Source organism: Cucumis melo, chromosome 10, assembly GCF_025177605.1.
Source record: "Cucumis melo cultivar AY chromosome 10, USDA_Cmelo_AY_1.0, whole genome shotgun sequence".
NCBI classification, from domain to species: Eukaryota; Viridiplantae; Streptophyta; class Magnoliopsida; order Cucurbitales; family Cucurbitaceae; genus Cucumis; species Cucumis melo.
In genome coordinates this window covers 19,430,704-19,448,709 of record NC_066866.1, presented here as the reverse complement: position 1 = coordinate 19,448,709, position 18,006 = coordinate 19,430,704, and the positions used below count along the sequence as shown (strand labels likewise).

The 18,006-nt window shown below is 34.6% G+C and overlaps 1 long non-coding RNA gene across 2 annotated transcripts; it reads right to left on the bottom strand.

Annotated features, from left to right (window-relative positions):
- Positions 1–8,197: 8,197 nt before the first annotated feature.
- On the bottom strand, positions 8,198–14,140 carry LOC127151325 (uncharacterized). Of its 2 annotated transcripts, XR_007824226.1 has the most exons (4): positions 13,967–14,140; positions 13,591–13,690; positions 12,542–12,707; positions 8,198–8,281 (listed from the first exon to the last, which is right to left on the bottom strand). It is a non-coding gene; the product is annotated as an uncharacterized LOC127151325 (long non-coding RNA). The 2 variants fall into 2 exon arrangements; XR_007824225.1 differs by lacking the exon at positions 8,198–8,281 and having other exon boundaries at positions 12,418–12,707.
- Between the last annotated feature and the right edge of the window lie 3,866 nt (positions 14,141–18,006).

The window sequence follows — 18,006 nt, the reverse complement described above, 5'->3', positions numbered from 1 at the left end:
ACTGACTTACTTGTATTGGTCTATATCCGTGAACACAGAAATATATCTACAGTGAGAAGAGTTCAGCTGTGAGTCTTTAGTGGAGTGTACACATAGTTAACGAATATTGATTAATGTGGTTAATGAGTTTAGCTAATTAATCTCATATCGTTGTAGCCTGATCTGTAGGTCCATTAGGTCCCCTTCCTAGCTCATAAAGAGTAATGAGATTTATTTATATTGGTTGTAATTTGAAATGTTCAAATTTACTTTGGGAATTAATATAATGTATATTGATACATTATAATGTAAAGTTTATATTTTAATTAGACTTTATTATATAAATTTAATTTTGTATATGATTCAAAATTAAATTACGAGAGAATAAAATATTTGAATGAGTTCAAATATTAGTTTAATGTGAATTATATTCATATTAAAACTATAGGTTAAAATTTAATGTGTATGTGATACATATTAAAACTATAGGTTATGAGAGAAATTTATATTTGAATATGATTCAAATTTTGGATTAAATTAAATAAAATATATTTAATTTAGAAATTAATTAATTGGAGAATTAATTAATAGTTTAGTTTAATTTCGTTTAATTAAATTTGATTTAATTAAATTAATTAAATTAAAACTATAGGTTATGCGAGAGATATTTATTTAAATATGATTTAAATGAAATATTAATTAAATATGATTTAATTAATTAATTATTTAATTTAATATATATGAATTTAATAATTATTTATTAGATTAATAAGGAATGTGGGTGGTTTTCCCACGTTCCCATTTATTTTCTCTAACTTCCCTCTTCTTCTGACTGAAGAAGAGGGTATTTTTGTGTAACGAAAATTTTTGAGGGGTTAGTTCTGGGAAGACTGAGTTGCTCTCCCATTCTCTCTGAACAAATTTTCTCTCTAAAGAAAAATTTCCTCAATCCAATTTAGTTCACACAAACCATCTCAATAAGAGAATAGGAAGGTTTCCAAGTGGTGGTGCCCCAAGTTGGTGTTTGGTAGATTCAGAGTCATCAACGATAGTAAGTTCTTCTTCTCTATATTTTTCTTCAAAGCATGTTTAACCATAAAAATTGTTTTTGTAATTTTTGCCAATGTATTGGTATTTTTTAAGGTTCCAATTAAAATTGGATTTCTGTAATTCTTCTGCTGTAAAGGGTTTTCATCCCTTCAATTGGTATCAGAGCCATCTTAATTTTAATTGAGAATTTTTAGAAATTTGCATTGGTTAGGTGGGATCTTTGCATTATGAATGTGGGTTTTGCAATTGAATATTTCTGTAATTTTAGCCATAGATTTACTGTTTTGATAAGATCAAAATGTAAAGGCCCCTACGTTTTTGGGCATTTTAATTTGTAAATCTGTAATTTAGAGTCTAATTTTTGGATTCGGGGTGTTTTTCTAAGTTTTTCGACACCAAACTTGCCTGAAACGGACAACCGAAAGGCCATTAGCGGAGAGTTTTACGATTCTGTACGGAAACCGAAGCGAAAAAAAAAAACCGCGACTGGAGGTAGAAGAAGGGATCACGTCAGCATGACGTCATCGTGACATCGCGTGATGTCATCAGCAGCTAGGATAGGCTTGGCGTGGCTTAGCGGCTTAGTGGCTTGGCGTGGCTCGGTTTAATGGCGGTCGGCCTGGTTCGGCTCGGTCGGCAACGATTTTCCATCTGGCTCCGGTTCAGGCCGTTTTTGAGTTGGTTCTTCATTTTTTGGGTTGGTTCAAGCATTTTGGGTCGGTTTGGAGCGGGTTTTGACTGGTTCAAGGTTTTTGGACCCGATTTGAAGGTTTTGAGGCTGGTTTTGGAGCTTTGAAAGCTGTTTTATGATAAATTTAAGGCTTTATTATTGTAATTTTTGCTTTATTTTATCCTATGGGCCAATTCTACAGGTTCACAATTGTTATTTAAATGCTTTATGGATGTCATTTAGATAAATTCCACCTTAGGTTAAGCATGTTCATGCATTTTTATATATTATAAATGTTATAATGTATGGTTTTAATGCATGATTGTGAAATTCATGAGTAATTTAAAATATATTGATATTTTAAATATATGAAATTGAATAAGCATGATGCATGACATTACTTAGTTAAATATAATTTGTTATATTTAAATTAATGTATTGTGTATGCTTGATTGATTTTCATATTTTTTTTAATATAATTGTTATATTAATAAAAGATGAAAATTAATTTGCATTGTGCATATTGCATCCATAGTTTAATATAATTTTTATATTAATATAATGTATGCATGTAACATGGTTTTATTTAATTATTTAAACCATAGTATGCATGATTATAGGGCTAATTAACTAAGTTTATAATAGTTATAAAATTTGAATATTAGAAACTGTAAACCTATAATAAAAAGTTGCATGCAAACATAGGATCTTAGGATTAATTTGGTTTAGTTTTAAATTGTTTAAAATTAAATAGACCTAAGATCACATTAATTCTAATAGGATTAGAATTAAGTCTTATTTTAGTTTAATGAAACTAAACAGGACAAATAGGATTTAAGGTTATAAGGGAACTCTACCGGTAAAGTTCTGTCTAAGGCTGGGGGTACTTAAGTTGACGGTTTACGAAACACCTCCTACCTAGGAACTGACCAGGACCAGGCGTTGAATTAACCTTATTCCCATTAGCATAAGATGTCACTAGGTAAATTAAATGGTTTAATAGACCTAGAAACTTTAGTGTAAAGTTTTATTATAAGTGTTATAATAAGAATAGACTTAGTTAGATTCATTTAGCTGGAATTTAGCTAAGTACAACTAAACTCTAAATTAATAGAACATTTTAGTGGGAGAAAAATGGTATATATGATATATCAATTTTTTGCTCTCACGTTCCTAAGAGTTCACACGTGAGATCCATCTCGGCTTCGTGTCGCCCTAGGCACGGCCCCCCTTCGAAAAGTGTTTGTATGGGTCAATAACAAGGTGAATAGAGGAAATGTTCATAGTAAGTGGGAGAAGGATGCGTGTCAACGTATCCTACGGTCTCCACCATTAGGTTGCACTGTGAGATTTCTATGATCCGCCTGCGTGTCGTCCTGGAGCGACCATCCCTTCAGAGGGCTTGATCATATAAGTCGGAGCATCGCAAACTCCAGAAATGGATAGGATTTCTTAGGTTAATCTTCAACCGTTTTCTTTCCTAATGGTAGCCTGTTGAAGCATACCTCTGGGATCTGAAAATGGTAGGGTCACACTTACGGGATGAATTAAGTTAGTTAATAAATCCTTGACCAAAGAACGATAGCTAAGAACTATAGGAACAAGAGTTATTCTGGTATTTGTAATTAATTGAGATTGTCTTAATTCAGAAGAGGAGTAATGGATCACCCTTCGGTGATTGTTGCTCTAAACTTCTGAAGTATCGTTGCAAAAACTAAATCACTAGTTTTATTAGGGTTCTTTGATTGTTTGGTTTTGTTGAATTGATTGGATTATTTTATGCAATGGGTTAAGACAAAGATAACTAATACGGTTAATTGTTTGCTATTTCAGCATGTCTTCCTCAATTATTGCATTGCTTTAAAAAGATCAATTAACCGGTGAAAATGATGCGACGTGGAAATCGAAACTGAATATGATTCTAGTTATCTCTGATGTACGCTTCGTCTTAATGGAGGAATGTCCTCCTTTCCCCTCTCAAAATGCATCCCAAACTGTTAAGGATGCATATGACTACTGGACAAAGGCCAATGACAAGGCCCGCCTCTACATCTTGGCTAGTATGTCTGACATACTGAGCAAGAAACATGAGATCATGGTCACTCCACGTCAGATCATGGACTCTATTAGAGAGATGTTTGGCCAACCGTCCATTCAGATCAAACAAGAGGCAAATGTTGCCCATTCCAGGAGGTTTGCACCTTCATCTTCTGGATCTAAGAAAATTCAGAAGAGAAAAAGAGGAAAGGGGAAAGGTTCTACTGTTGCTGTTGAGGGCAAAGGGAAGGCTAAGGTTAGCCATCAAGGGAAAATGTTTTCACTGCAATTTTGATGAGCATTGGAAAAGAAATTGCCCTAAATACCTTGTTAAGAAGAAAAAAAAGGAAGGAAAATATGATTTACTTGTCTTGGAAACATGTTTAATGGAAAATGACAAAAATGCATGGATACTTGATTCAAGTTCCTTCAAGCAGCTTGAGGAGAGTGAGATGACACTCAAGGTTGGAACGAGAGATGTCATTTCAGCTCGTGCAGTGGGAGATGCTAAGTTGTTTTTCGGAAATAAATTCATGTTTTTGGAAAACTTGTACATAGTTCCTAAAATTAAAAGGAACTTAGTTTCCGTTTCTTGTCTTATTGAACATATGTATTCAATTAATTTTTCTATGAATGAAGCATTCATTTCTAAGAATGGTGTACATATTTGTTCGGCTAAGCTTGAAAACAACTTGTATGAATTAAGACCTAATGAAGCAAAAACAGTTTTAAATCATGAGATGTTTAGAACTGCTAATACTCAAAATAAAAGGCAAATAAATTCTCCAAATAACAATACCTTATCTTTGGCATTTAAGATTAGGTCACATAAATCTCGATCGAATCGGGAGATTGGTAAAGAATGGACTTCTAAACGAGTTAGAAGATGATTCATTACCTCCATTTGAATCTTGTTTTGAAGGAGAGTACATGGATTTGAGATTCTAGGACTATATGATAGAACATGGAATCCAATCCCAATTTTCAGCACCTGGTACACCTCAACAAAATGGTGTATCAGAAAGGAGAAATAGAACCTTGTTAGACATGGTTCGTTCAATGATGGGTTATGCTCAATTGCCTAGTTCGTTTTGGGGGTATACAGTAGAGACTGCAGTTCATATGTTGAACAATGTTCCTTCGAAGAGTTATGGAGAGGACGTAAACCTAGTTGAAGTCATTTCAGAATTTGGGGTTGTCCAGCACATGTGTTAGTGACAAATCCCAAGAAGTTGGAACCTCGTTCAAGGTTATGCAAATTTTTTGGTTACCCTAAAGAGACGAGATGTTGTCTATTCTTTGATCCACAAGAAAATAGAGTGTTTGTATCGACAAATGCTACTTTCTTGGAAGAAGGCCACATGAGAGATCATAAACCACGAAGCAAATTAGTATTAAATGAAGCTACTGATGGATCAACAAGGGTTGTTGATGAAGTTGGTCTCTCGTTAAGAGTTGATGAAACCACCACATTAGGTCAGCTCATCCATCTCAATTGTTGAGAATGCCTCGACGTAGTGGGAGGATTGTATCTCAACCTAACCGTTACTTGGGTTTAACTGAAACTCAGGTTGTCATACCAGATGATGGTGTTGAAGATCCATTGTCGTATAAATAGGTAATGAATGATGTAGATAAGGACCAATGGGTCAAAGCCATGGACCTTGAAATGGAGTCTATGTACTTCAATTCAGTGTGGGAGCTTGTAGATCTACCTGAAGGGATAAAACCTATAGGGTGTAAATCGATTTATAAAATAAAGAGAGATTCAGCTGGGAAGGTATAGTACCTTCAAAGCTAGACTTGTAGCAAAATGGTATACCCAAAGGGAATGGGTTGACTATGAGGAAACTTTTTCTCCTCTTGCTATGTTAAAGTCTATAAGGATTCTCTTGTCCATCGCCACATTTTATGATTATGAAATATGACAAATGGATGTCAAGACTGCTTTTCTGAATGACAATCTTGAAGAGAGTATCTTTATGTCTCAGCTCGAGGAGTTCATAACCCAAGGTCAAGAGCAAAAAGTTTGCAAGCTGAATTGATCCATTTATGGATTAAAACAAGCATCTAGATCTTGGAACATTAGGTTTAATACTGCAATCAAATCCTACGGCTTTGACCAAAACGTTGATGAACCTTGTGAATATAAGAAAATCAACAAAGGAAAAGTAGCTTTCTTAGTACTTTATGTGGACGATATCCTCCTCATTGGGAATGATGTGGGATACCTTACCGACGTTAAAGCTTGGCTAGCAGTCCAATTCCAAATGAAATATTTAGGAGAGGCACAATATGTTCTTGGAATCCAAATTATAAGGGACCGTAAGAACAAAACGTTAGCACTGTCTCAAGCAACCTATATCGAAAAAATGTTGGTTCGATATTTGATGCAGAACTCTAAGAAGGATTTATTACCTTTCAGGCATGGGGTTCACTTGTCTAAGGAACAGTGTCCTAAGACACCTCAAGAAGTTGAGGATGTGAGACATATTCCCGATGCCTCAACTGTGGGCAGCTTAATGTATGCTATGCTCTGCACTAGGCTAGACATTTGTTATGCAGTGGGAATAGTCAGTAGGTATCAGTCCAACCCAGGGTTAGACCACTGAACGACGGTTAAAATTATTCTTAAGTATCTTAGGAGAACAAGAGGCTACATGCTTGTGTATGGAGCTAAAGATTTGATCCTTACAGGATACACTGATTCTAATTTCTAAATAGATAAGGATTCTAGGAAATCTACATCGGGATCAGTGTTCACCCTAAATGGGAGAGCTGTAGTATGGCATAGCATCAAGCAAGGATGCATTGCAGACTCTACAATGGAGGCTGAATACGTCGCTGCTTGTGAAGCAGCAAAAGAAGCAGTTTGGCTTAGAAAGTTCCTACATGATTTGGAAGTTGTTCCAAACATGAAATTGCCCATCACTCTATATTGTGATAATAGTGAGGCAATAACCAATTCTAAAGAACCTCGCAGCCACAAACGAGGGAAACACAAAGAGAGGAAGTATCACCTGATACGGGAGATTGTGAAACGAGGGGATGTGATCATCACCAAGATTGCTTCGGAGCACAACTTTTCTGATCCATTTACGAAGACTCTCACAGCTAAAGTGTTCGAGGGTCATCTAGAAAGTCTAGGTCTACGAGATATGTACATTAGGTAACCTAAGGCAAGTGGGAGATGTGTAATGGGTATGATGATGCCTAGTTTATTGTATTTGTATATATACGTTTTATGTAATATACTTTTACATTTTATCATTTCCAATGTTTGAGGATTACTTTATTATGTACATCCCATAAGGATTAGAGTTTTAATCCAAGTGGGAGTTTGCTAGGTTTTATGTCCTAAAACTCGTAGATAGAAAATATAATCAATTGACCGTCATTAATAAAGTGTTTTATTATTATAATTTGAATAAGTGTTATTGATTATATTATTGTGTATAATTCTTGAGGCCCTGTTTTTGTTGATTTAGGCATAGATTATAATTAATGTTAAATTTACTATAATTTTGTTACATAATTTGATGGATCTTGGCTCTTGTTATGTTGATTGTGTTTGGAATTTTCGGAAGAATGTAATGAAAATTACCCATTTTGAGTTTGTCTGAAAGAGACTAAAACAAATATTTGGGTGAAAAAAAGAGTTCGATCAAGCTAAAAACACTATTTAGTTCAAAATGATGTTGTACGGGTGAAAACAGTGTGTTTTGAATTCAAAAATGTGAAATGAAAAGAATTTATCATTATAAATTGGGACAAAAACATTGGATCTCGAATTTGGATTACATTAAATCTTTGAAGATTTTGTTCTATTTTTCTGGATTACCTTATTAACCTTCCTGCGATTTGTTTGTGTTTTCTTTTGGTTGAACTTTTGATAAGAGGGTTCTTTGTTCATTTTCTCTTTCTTTCTATAATTACCCTATAAATTATTTTCTTGAGATTTGATTTCTTTATTTTGTTTCTTTATTCTATTTCTAACTGAAAAAATTCTGCTTAATTTCTACTAATTAAAGCCAGCATCGGAGAAGAATGATAAATTTTCTTATTTTATATGGTTTATGGTTCTTCATTTGAATTCTTAAAAAATTCCTAAAGGTGAGTCAAAATTTAGGCTATCCAACAAAACAAGATAAATGGAAAAAGAATGTAAAACATAAAAAAAAAAAACCTTGAAATATATATAGCAGAAGCCAATTTTTTTTTTGTCATTGTAATCCTAACCTGACTCATCTACCTCCATGTTTAAACCTTCTAATTTATTACATCCATTTATTGCTCTTTAAATATCAAATCCAACTCAACCCAAAATTTCAATCATAGAAGATTTGAAATTTTTCTATCCAATGAATTAGGAAACAGAACCTAAAAACAATAAAACAAACTTTAAAACAAGCATTAACATTACAAAAAAAAAAAAAAACTTACATTTAACTTCTTTTGTCTCCCAAAACGAAAAACTCAAAAAAATCTTATGATTTTTCTTCCTTGATACCCAAACCGAAACTTCCCCAAGAAACTCTTCACACTCTGATAGAAGAAAAATCTAAAGGAATTAGACCAAAAAACAATTCAATGATGTGAAGAAGAAATCAGAACAAAAAAATATGAACGAATAAAAACAGAACAAAAAAAAAAAAAGCTTATTCTTCTAAAACTTATCAAACCAACAAACAATGCAATGTTTTCATTTAGGTTTCCTAAACATTGGTGGAAAAAGAAATCAGAATGAGAAACCAACAAATTAATTTGTGATATTAGCTATGACTGTTGTTTCTTCTGAACTTTTTGGAAGGGAACTCAAGAAAACACCAAATTTATTTGGAATTGCTTAGCTTTTATTTGAACTTGATTAATTTTACCACATGCATTAAGTGAATAAATAACAAAAAAGAAAAAAAACTTTGCCATTAACTTATACCTTGAATCATAATTAAGGAAAGAGAATAAGAAATTGTGAAGTATCTCAAATTACTCAAAGTACATAAATGAAAAAACTACATGAACTATATCTCAAATTTCTTCTAAGAAAAAAAGTCATTCATTACGAAGCTCTAAAGGATGAGTCTTCGGTAAATCCTAAAATTTCCCGTAATCTCTGGAAATCAATCATCCTTAAAAAATGCAGGTTCTTTATCTGGTACCTCATACATAGATACATCAATATCACTTACATCTTGCAAAGAAAACTCATTACTACATGCATATTCAAACCCAAACAATTCAATGATCTAAAAAAGAAATTAGAACAAAAAAATAAAACAAAAACAAAGCCTTCTTCTTCCAAAACTTATCAAACCAACAAACAATTCGGAAAGCCTATCATAAGTCACACTAAAATCCGAATGAGAAACCTAATATTATAAATACAGTTTAATGTTTTCATTTGGGTGCCTGAACATTGGTGGAAGAAGAAATCAACAAATTTATTATACTAATAATCATGCTAATTTTGAACTTATACTAGACAGGTGAACAGAATAAATCAAAGAACCAACAAAAAGAGAAAAAAAAAGAAGGAAAACATTAAGGTGGAAATGAAAAATGAGCGGTGGCGCGACCTTACCAACAATAAGGGTTGGGAATGAGATAGTTTATGAGACAGACGCAGGCGAGTTTCAGAAGCGCAATTTGGGGAATTAAAAGATTTCCAGATAGTACATGGTGAATTACAAGCTCTATTAGGTATGGTTGAAAAGCTAACGAAATTTCCTACAACTTGTATGGAGAAAACCCGACCTTAAAATACTGGATGTAAGCTTAATTTCAGGAGCAAGTCCGGGCATAGCAGAAGACTCGATTTTGGATCCTCTAAGTTTTGGGTCATTTATGTGGCAATTGGTTCAGAATCTCACTTTCTAGCCTTCACGTAGGTTTTAGAGGAGTTCAAAATGAAGAGTTTGATATAAAGTACATTAATTTTAATAAAGTAATTAGAAAGTTATGAATGTTTGAAGTTAAGTTGTTGAATTTGGAAAATTCTGGGAAAATATGTGAAATACTCTTTTATGTCTAAGTTTGGAATTGTTGAATGTCATGCTTTGTAACGACCCAACTCTTTATACTAAGCTGAGATCATTACTACTTGATAAAAAAATCAAACTTCTTAAATCAAAATAGAAAAGAAAATAAATGCTCATAATCAAAACCTCAAGTACTCATTAAATCATAAATAAACAAAGGTAAGTAGAAATAAATCTAAAAATATGTTCCTAGCTCAGACCCTATCTAGTTTTAAAAGAGTAAAAATAAAAGTGAATAAATACTAAAATAAAAAACTAATAACATAAGGCGGAAGTAAAAGTGTTTGCCAGCTTTCCTCTGTCCTTAACTCTACCACTTCCTGAAAAATTAAACATAAAAGAGTGAGTATAAAAAATATACTCTGTAAGGGACCTACTACTAGTTCCACTAGGTGACTGTTAACTTCTTATTAGAGTCCTGTAAAGTGGTACCCCTAAACTGGCATATTATCAAAAAAGCGCAATTTGTGCTCCCGTAGGAACATCTCTGGTCTTCGATGAATCCAATGGAACACCTAGGAGAAAACTGGTCTTTGGTGAACACAAGGAACACTTAGGACAAAACTGGTCTCTAGTGAACTGAAAAGAACACTATGACAATCGTGCTGTGAGTGATACCGTCGGACCACTCATATACATATCATCTCATACTGGACTGGTGATCTCGTCGGACTACACAATCAAAAAAAGGTGGCAATCCCGAGGGACACCCATATGGGTATGACACTAATAGATGAAGCTAACAGTACACCCTATCCATAGCATGTAGCATAGCATTACATCATAAGCATGACATGAATATTAATGATAGCATTCTTAATCATAAGATTAATATTTCATGCATAAACATAAACATCATCAAATATCTCATCAACATATCTCAAACATAACTACCATTCATTATAAACATAAACTCATTATGCACCTTAGCTACATCAATGCATAATGAAACATTATATGCAAGCTCTTACTTCAGCTCGAAGGTTTTGTAGGAAGATCTCTTACCTGAAGATTAGCTTAACCAAGTTCTAACAGCAAAAGCCAAGCTTTTCCCAAACAATGAAGTCCTAAATAGTAAGAAAAAATACTATATTCAGTAACTTAATTAATAGTTGCTTAAGGATCCAAAAATCCTTTTAATTCAACTTAACCAAAGTTGAGGTCGAATCCAATTTATCCTTGGTTGGAAAAATTCCACAGCTCAAAGTTCCAGTTGACCTAACCAGTTCTTTAAGGAAAATAATTCAATTTAATCCAAAATTAAATTATTAGGGTTCAAACCAAATCCTTCTTGGGCATTAACCAAAACCCGAACAAACTTACCAAAATAGGTGAGAAAAAGGACCAAAAATTAAGACTGACGGCTAAAACATGGCTTGGCTAAGGAGGAAGGAGCTAGGCGGCTCGGCTGCAGAAGACAGAGTGGCCTGCGGCTCATGGTTGGAGGAGGCTCGACACGAACAGGGAAGGCTTGGGGCGCTTGGAACCATGGGACGTGCTGCTTACGGTTGGAGTCGCGTGGTGGTGCGGTTAGGGCTCGACTCACGTCAAGACATAGCTGACTGACAACGACTGATGAAATGTGAAGCTCAACAGTACAGACGAAACCTAAACGAGGGTCAACGACTGACAAGGGAGCAGATGCGACGGCTTATGACGATTGGCGATCGACAGCTGTAGCCATGCTTTGATCGATGATGGCGCAACGCGAAAAACAGACCGCGACGGAGACTCGATGGCGATCGACAACTCAAATGAACCGTGCTTCTTGGTGGCTGTTGTTGGAGAAGGGGACGCGGAGGTTGAACGGCGGACGGTGGGTAGCGTTTGTGAGGAAGGGTATGAGTAAATTTTTCTTTCACGCTTTACGAGGATTTCTTTAAATAAAGAAAATAATAATAATAATAATAATATTCTTTTCTTTTTCCCTTATTCCATTTCCAAAAATAGAATAAATCTCAACATTCTCTCTCTTCATTTAAAACTCAATAAATCCCCTCTTAAACTCGAATATTCTCTCCCTTTCCAATCACTTCACTTTATCTTTCCAAAATAATAACCCAATCTCTAATAATTATATTATTTTTGATAATACAATTATCTTAACTTTCTAATTCAAATAAATAATTAAATATTTTCCCAATAAAATCTAATTAAGGTTTATTTTTTTATCCTAATAAAAAAATTTCACAATTAACTCAAATAACACCCAAAATAATTTTAATATTAGTCAAAATTGAACTTAAGATAATTAAAAATAAATTACCTTAATTTGGGTCGAAACATGCTTTGTGCATCATTTTAAGTTAGTATAAAGATACAAGACTATATAAGATTTTGGCACTCGGTTTTAGTTTGTTGATAGGCCAAAAGAAAATAAGCAAAGTCTACACTCCAAGGAACTAGCCTAAGGTTGTGAGTGACAAAACAAATTTTAATTAAAACAGATTTCTAAACTATTATTTATGATTATATTTCTATTGATATACATGATTTCTATGAAAGTTTTTCAAGTATAAGTTCAAGCTTAGGTTTTATGATGAAATTTATATATGAACACGTTATTATCGACTTTCTGAAAAGTAGATGAAACAATATCATTTTAAGCAAATATTGTTTTAGATATTCAGTTTACTACGAACAATCTAAGTAAGCTTGAGTTCTACGAAAGATAAAGATAGCACACATGCTTTAATGTTTTCATATGACATCCAAAGATTTTTGTTAACTACATGATTGAGATATTGAGTACGAGGCTCTATGGTACCGTGTGAACACAGGTTAGATTCCGTTATTGACGTTGAGTGTACTCCGTAACAACGATATTGTCGTGAGTGCTGGGCAGGCCCCACTACGACAAAGACGATGGGAGTGCTTGATGGGCCCCACTACATCGTAGAGCTAGTAAACATTGGTTGTACTTGGTGTATGTCCTACACAACGTAGATTTGTCTTGTTAGTTAAAATGTTTTAATATACTTGATATGACTTTCTAGATTTAAATGATGTGCATGTTGAATATTTGAGAAGGCTATTATTATAAATATTATTATTATTATTATTATTATTATTATTATTATTATTATTATATATTTATATTTACGATTTGATTAAACAAATTTACATGTGTAAAGTTTTTATGTGCTCTGATATTTAAATTTACAATTTTTGTCACACCCCCTCCCGGACTACCTGCTACCTTAGACCGAAAGATGGCGTGAAGCTGACGAACAACTCTTTTCTGTACCTGTATCTGTCGACTCTGCTTAAAACTTTCATGTGATGAACTTGCCAATCTAGTATATAAACTATTATACATGCAACAAAACACAGCAGATCCTAGGCTAGTCAAACACAGCTAGTCAAACACATACATGAAGTGTACCTCAAAATTTACTGATTTCACGAGTAAACCTAAAGACACCTTAATAAAAATATAACCAACAAAATTTACACAACTACAACTCCTAAAGCTTATACAAACTGTGGAGTATCTATAACATACAAGGGTGTATATACATCATAACACAACAAAATTTTGTCACTCACCGTCTTGGGCTAGATCCTTGGTCTATAAGCTCGGTTTAATTCTTCTCGGTCTGTCAACAACCTAACCGAGTATTAAAACTCTAAACATTCTGGTTTCCTAAAGTTATACATAACATGTCGCACCAAAGATGACGCTCACAAAAACAAAGCTTAAGAAATTTCCAGATTTCTAACATAAACTTCAAATGACTATAACTTTCTCAATACTTAACCGAAATGAGTGTTCTTTATATCTAAATCTTTATTTTGAGATCCTCTAAAACTTACCTGAAGACATGTAAATCTGATTCCCTGTGCATAAACTCAGATAATCCTCGAAATAGAACCACTTCCAGAATCGCGCACACACGACCTCTTTAACTTGTCCCTACAATTTAACTGCTTTTTAGTCGTTTTTGGTTCAACATTTCTTCATGAAAGTTGTAGTAAATTTAATAAGCATTCCAACCATATCAAATAGAGATTCTAACTCTACCGGTACACTCTGAAATACAAAAAAAACCAGAGACCTCCTGATTTCGAATGAAAACCAACTGCCATGTTTTCTTTATCAAAAAGCACCCAATGAATATCCGAATTTGCTCCAACTTTCTTCATAAAATTTGTTTGAAAATGAGTTAACTTCAGTAAATGTAAACCTCACCTCTTAATTCCTTTTGAAGAGTTCAAACCGAATTAAAAACTAGTGATGTGCAGAATGAACCAAAATTTAGCAATGGATACACTTTGCTTGAGTTCTCCTCCTCTTCTTCTACCTCAAAATTCTAATAAAATTCCTCTTCTTATTCCAAACTCTCTCTTAAATTTTCTCTGCAAATTGAAGAAGGAAAAGAATGGAAGTTGGATGAGAATTTTTCTTCAAAATTCTTGGCGGTGACGGGAAGAGAAGAAGAAGAAAAGAAAAAATGAAATTTTCTTCTCTTTTTTTTCTCTTTTTATCCTTTCTTTTTTTTCTTTTATTTAATTTATTTAATAAAACCATTTAATATATATATATATATATATATATATATTTACACTTAATTTCCATTTTTTTTTTCTTTTCTTTTTCCACATTTAAAAAAATTAAACCAAGAAAATATCGGGTTTACAACTTACCTTCCCATTAGAAAATTTCGTCCTCGAAATTTAGATGTCCTTCACTAAAACGTATCGGGTATCTCTTCTTCATCCGATCTTCTGGTTCCCAAGTTGCCTCCTCCACTCCGTGATGTCTCCACAAAACCTTTATGAGTGGAATCGTCTTGTTTCTCAAAACTTGTTGCTCTTGCAACACATGTGATGGATCTGGTATATATTTTGTTAACATGGATACATGAAAAACATCATGTATTCGAGCAAGTTCTATTGGCAACTCAAGTCTATAAGTTTCTGGTCCCACTCGATCTGTTATCTGATACGACCTAATATAACTAGGACTTAACTTATCTTTCCTTTCGAAATGAATAACACCTCGTCATGGAGATAATTTCAAGAAAACATGATCTCCTACTTGAAATTCTAAGTTTCTTCGTCGCCTATCCATATAAATTTTCTGTAGTCTTAGATTTTCTCTGATTAACTTAATATTGTTTGTCATAATCTGAACCAACTTAGAACCTACTAGCTTCCGCTCTCCCACTTCATTACAACATACAGGGGTTCTGCATGGTCTTCCGTATAAGGCCTCATATGGTGTCATACCGATACTAGACTGATAGCTATTATTATAAGCAAACTCCATAAATGGTAGTGGGTATCCTAAGTTCCTTTAAATTGAAGGACACATGCTCTCAACATGTCCTCTAAAGTTTGGATGGTCCTCTCAGACTGACCCATTTGTCTGGGGATAAAATGATGTACTAAACTTTAGCTCTATTCTCATTGCTTTCTACAAACTAGGTCAAATTTTAGAAGTAAACCTCGGATCCCTATCTGAAACTATGGACACTGGCACTCCATACTGACTCACAATCTTATCAACATATAATCTAGCTAGCTAGTCTAACATAGATGTCGGTTTAACCGTTATAAATCGTGCCATCTTGGTGAGTCTGTCTACTATTACCTATATACCATCATGTCCATTGGATGTACGAGGTAACCCAAACAGAAAATCCATAGTAATATGCTCCCATTTCCACTCTGGCACTGGCAAAGGATTAAGAAGTCCTCTTGGCCTCTGTCTCACTGGTTTAACCTGTTGATAAATCAAATATTTATCAACATATTTAGCTATCTCTTACTTCATTCTAGGCCACCAATAAGTCTTCTTTAAAGTTTTGTACACCTTGGTGCTACCTGGATGTATAGCATAAGTTCAAGTATAAGCTTCTTTTAGAATAGCATCCTTAAGCTCACTGATATTTGGAACACATAATCTTCCCTATTTAACAATGGCTTCATCTGTTCTCCGTTCAAACTCCACCTCTAAGCCTTTCTTGGATTTTCCAAGCTTCTTCTATAAATTACTGTCCTCTGACTGTCTTCTCAAATTGGAGCCTCTTAACTCACACAACAAAGCTGCTCGAACACCACACAAAGCACTCTCCAAAAGTCTTGACTTCCTACTTAATGCATTCCCTACTACGTTAGCCTTACCTGGATGGTACTCTATAGTACAATCATAATCTTTAATCAGTTATAGCCATCGCCTTTGTCTCAGATTTAGCTCTTTCTGATAAAAAATTTACTTTAGACTCTAATGATCTATGAAAATGTTGCACTTTTCCCCGAACCAATAGTGTCTCCAGATCTTCAATGCTAAAACAACTGCAGCTAGCTCAAGATCATGGTTAGGGTAATTACACTCATGCTTCTTCAACTGCCTTGAAGCATAAGCTATTATATTCCCATCTTGCATAAGCACACAACCTAATCCTTGCCTCGAAGCGTCACAATAAAGCACATAGTCCTTCCCTGTTACAGGGAGTGCTAGAATAGGTGTTGTGACTAATCTCTTCTTCAATTCTTGAAAACTTTATTCGCATTTATCTGACCACTCAATTAACAACCATTTCCACTTTTTGTGGATCGACACTAACTCCTTTTGTTGAAACTACATGCCTCAAGAATACTACTTGTTCCAAACGAGAACTCACATTTGTTGAACTTAGCGTACAACTGCTTATCACATAAAGTATGTAGAACAATCATCAGATGTTCCTCATGGGCTTCCTTATTAACCGAGTTAACTTGTATATCATTAATGAACACGATCACAAACTGATCTAAATACTGATGGAAGATCCTGTTCATGAGATCCATGAAAATTGCTAGCGCATTTGTTAAATCGAATGGCATAACTCGAAACTCACAGTGCCTATACCTTGTTTAGAATGTTGTCTTAGGAATATTCGATTCTCTAACCTTCAACTGGTGGTATCCTAACCTTAAGTCAATGTTAGAGAATAATGCCGCTCCCCTTAGCTGATCAAATAAGTCATCGATACATGGTAAAGGATACTTGTTACGTATTGCAACCTTCTTTAACTGTCTATAGTCAATACATAATCTGAGGGTACCATCTTTAATTTTCACAAATAGCACTGGTGCTCCCCAAGGTGATACACTAGACCTGATGTGCCTTTGTCAACCAGTTCTTGTAACTGCACCTTCAATTCTTTAAGCTCGTTCGGAGCCATTCTATATGGTGCTTGTGAAATAAGTGCTGTCCCTGGTAACAATTCAATAGTGAACTCGATCTCTCTATCAAGAGGCAAATCTATCAGATCAACTGGAAATACAACAAGAAACTCTTTCACCACAAGAACATCTTTTGGCTTCAGCTTTTCTCTCTACACTACTACCACGTGTGCAAGACACGTTGTGCAACCTTTCCTCAGCAATTTCTCAGCATTCAAAATTTAGATTAAACTCCTTGGAACGACCTAGGGTTATCAAGTCTACTAACATACTGATACCTTCTGCTAAAATGTCACAATTACGCAACACCTCATTGACAAGTAAAACGTCACCAACTGGAGTGTATATAGTTAACCCCTCAGATAAAGGCTCTAGTATCCTATTCAGCTTAGTAAAAAATATACTAGAAATAAAGGAATGCGTAGCACCTGTATCAAATAAAACAAGTGCAGGTACATTACAAATAAGAATCATACCAATAATAACGTTTGGTGCATCCTCCGCTTCTTGTTGAGTCATAGCATAGACCTTTCCCTATTGCCTGGGTCTTCCAACAAGTCCCTTTTGCCTTGCACCGCTGGTGCCCTCTATCGGAACCACTGAAACTCTCGATTGCTCAACTGTTTGGGACCCAACTTCCTGATCTCTATGAACTGTCATGTTCAACTGTGGGCAATATTTCTTGAAATGTCCTGGTTGTCCACACTGGTAACGCATATCAACACTCACTAAACACTGACCCCAATGGTTCCTGCCACAACTCGTGCATGGGGTTTGTCTGACTGTACTAGCAACAGACTCTTGAGCTAGCTGCGGTCTTACTGTTGATCTAGTGGATTGACTAGGTATTCTCTAGCACTGTCTCTAAAAAACACTACCATAACTCATGTTCCTCGATGGTTGGCCTCCAGACCAACTCTTAAAGTCTGGACGACCTGAAATATTTACCCCAGGTGTGAACCTTCGCTGCTCACGACCTCTAAACTCGCTAGCTGTTGGAGCCCCACAACTACGCTCTACGGTTGATTTCTCTTCTGTTATAATCTGCTCCACACGAAA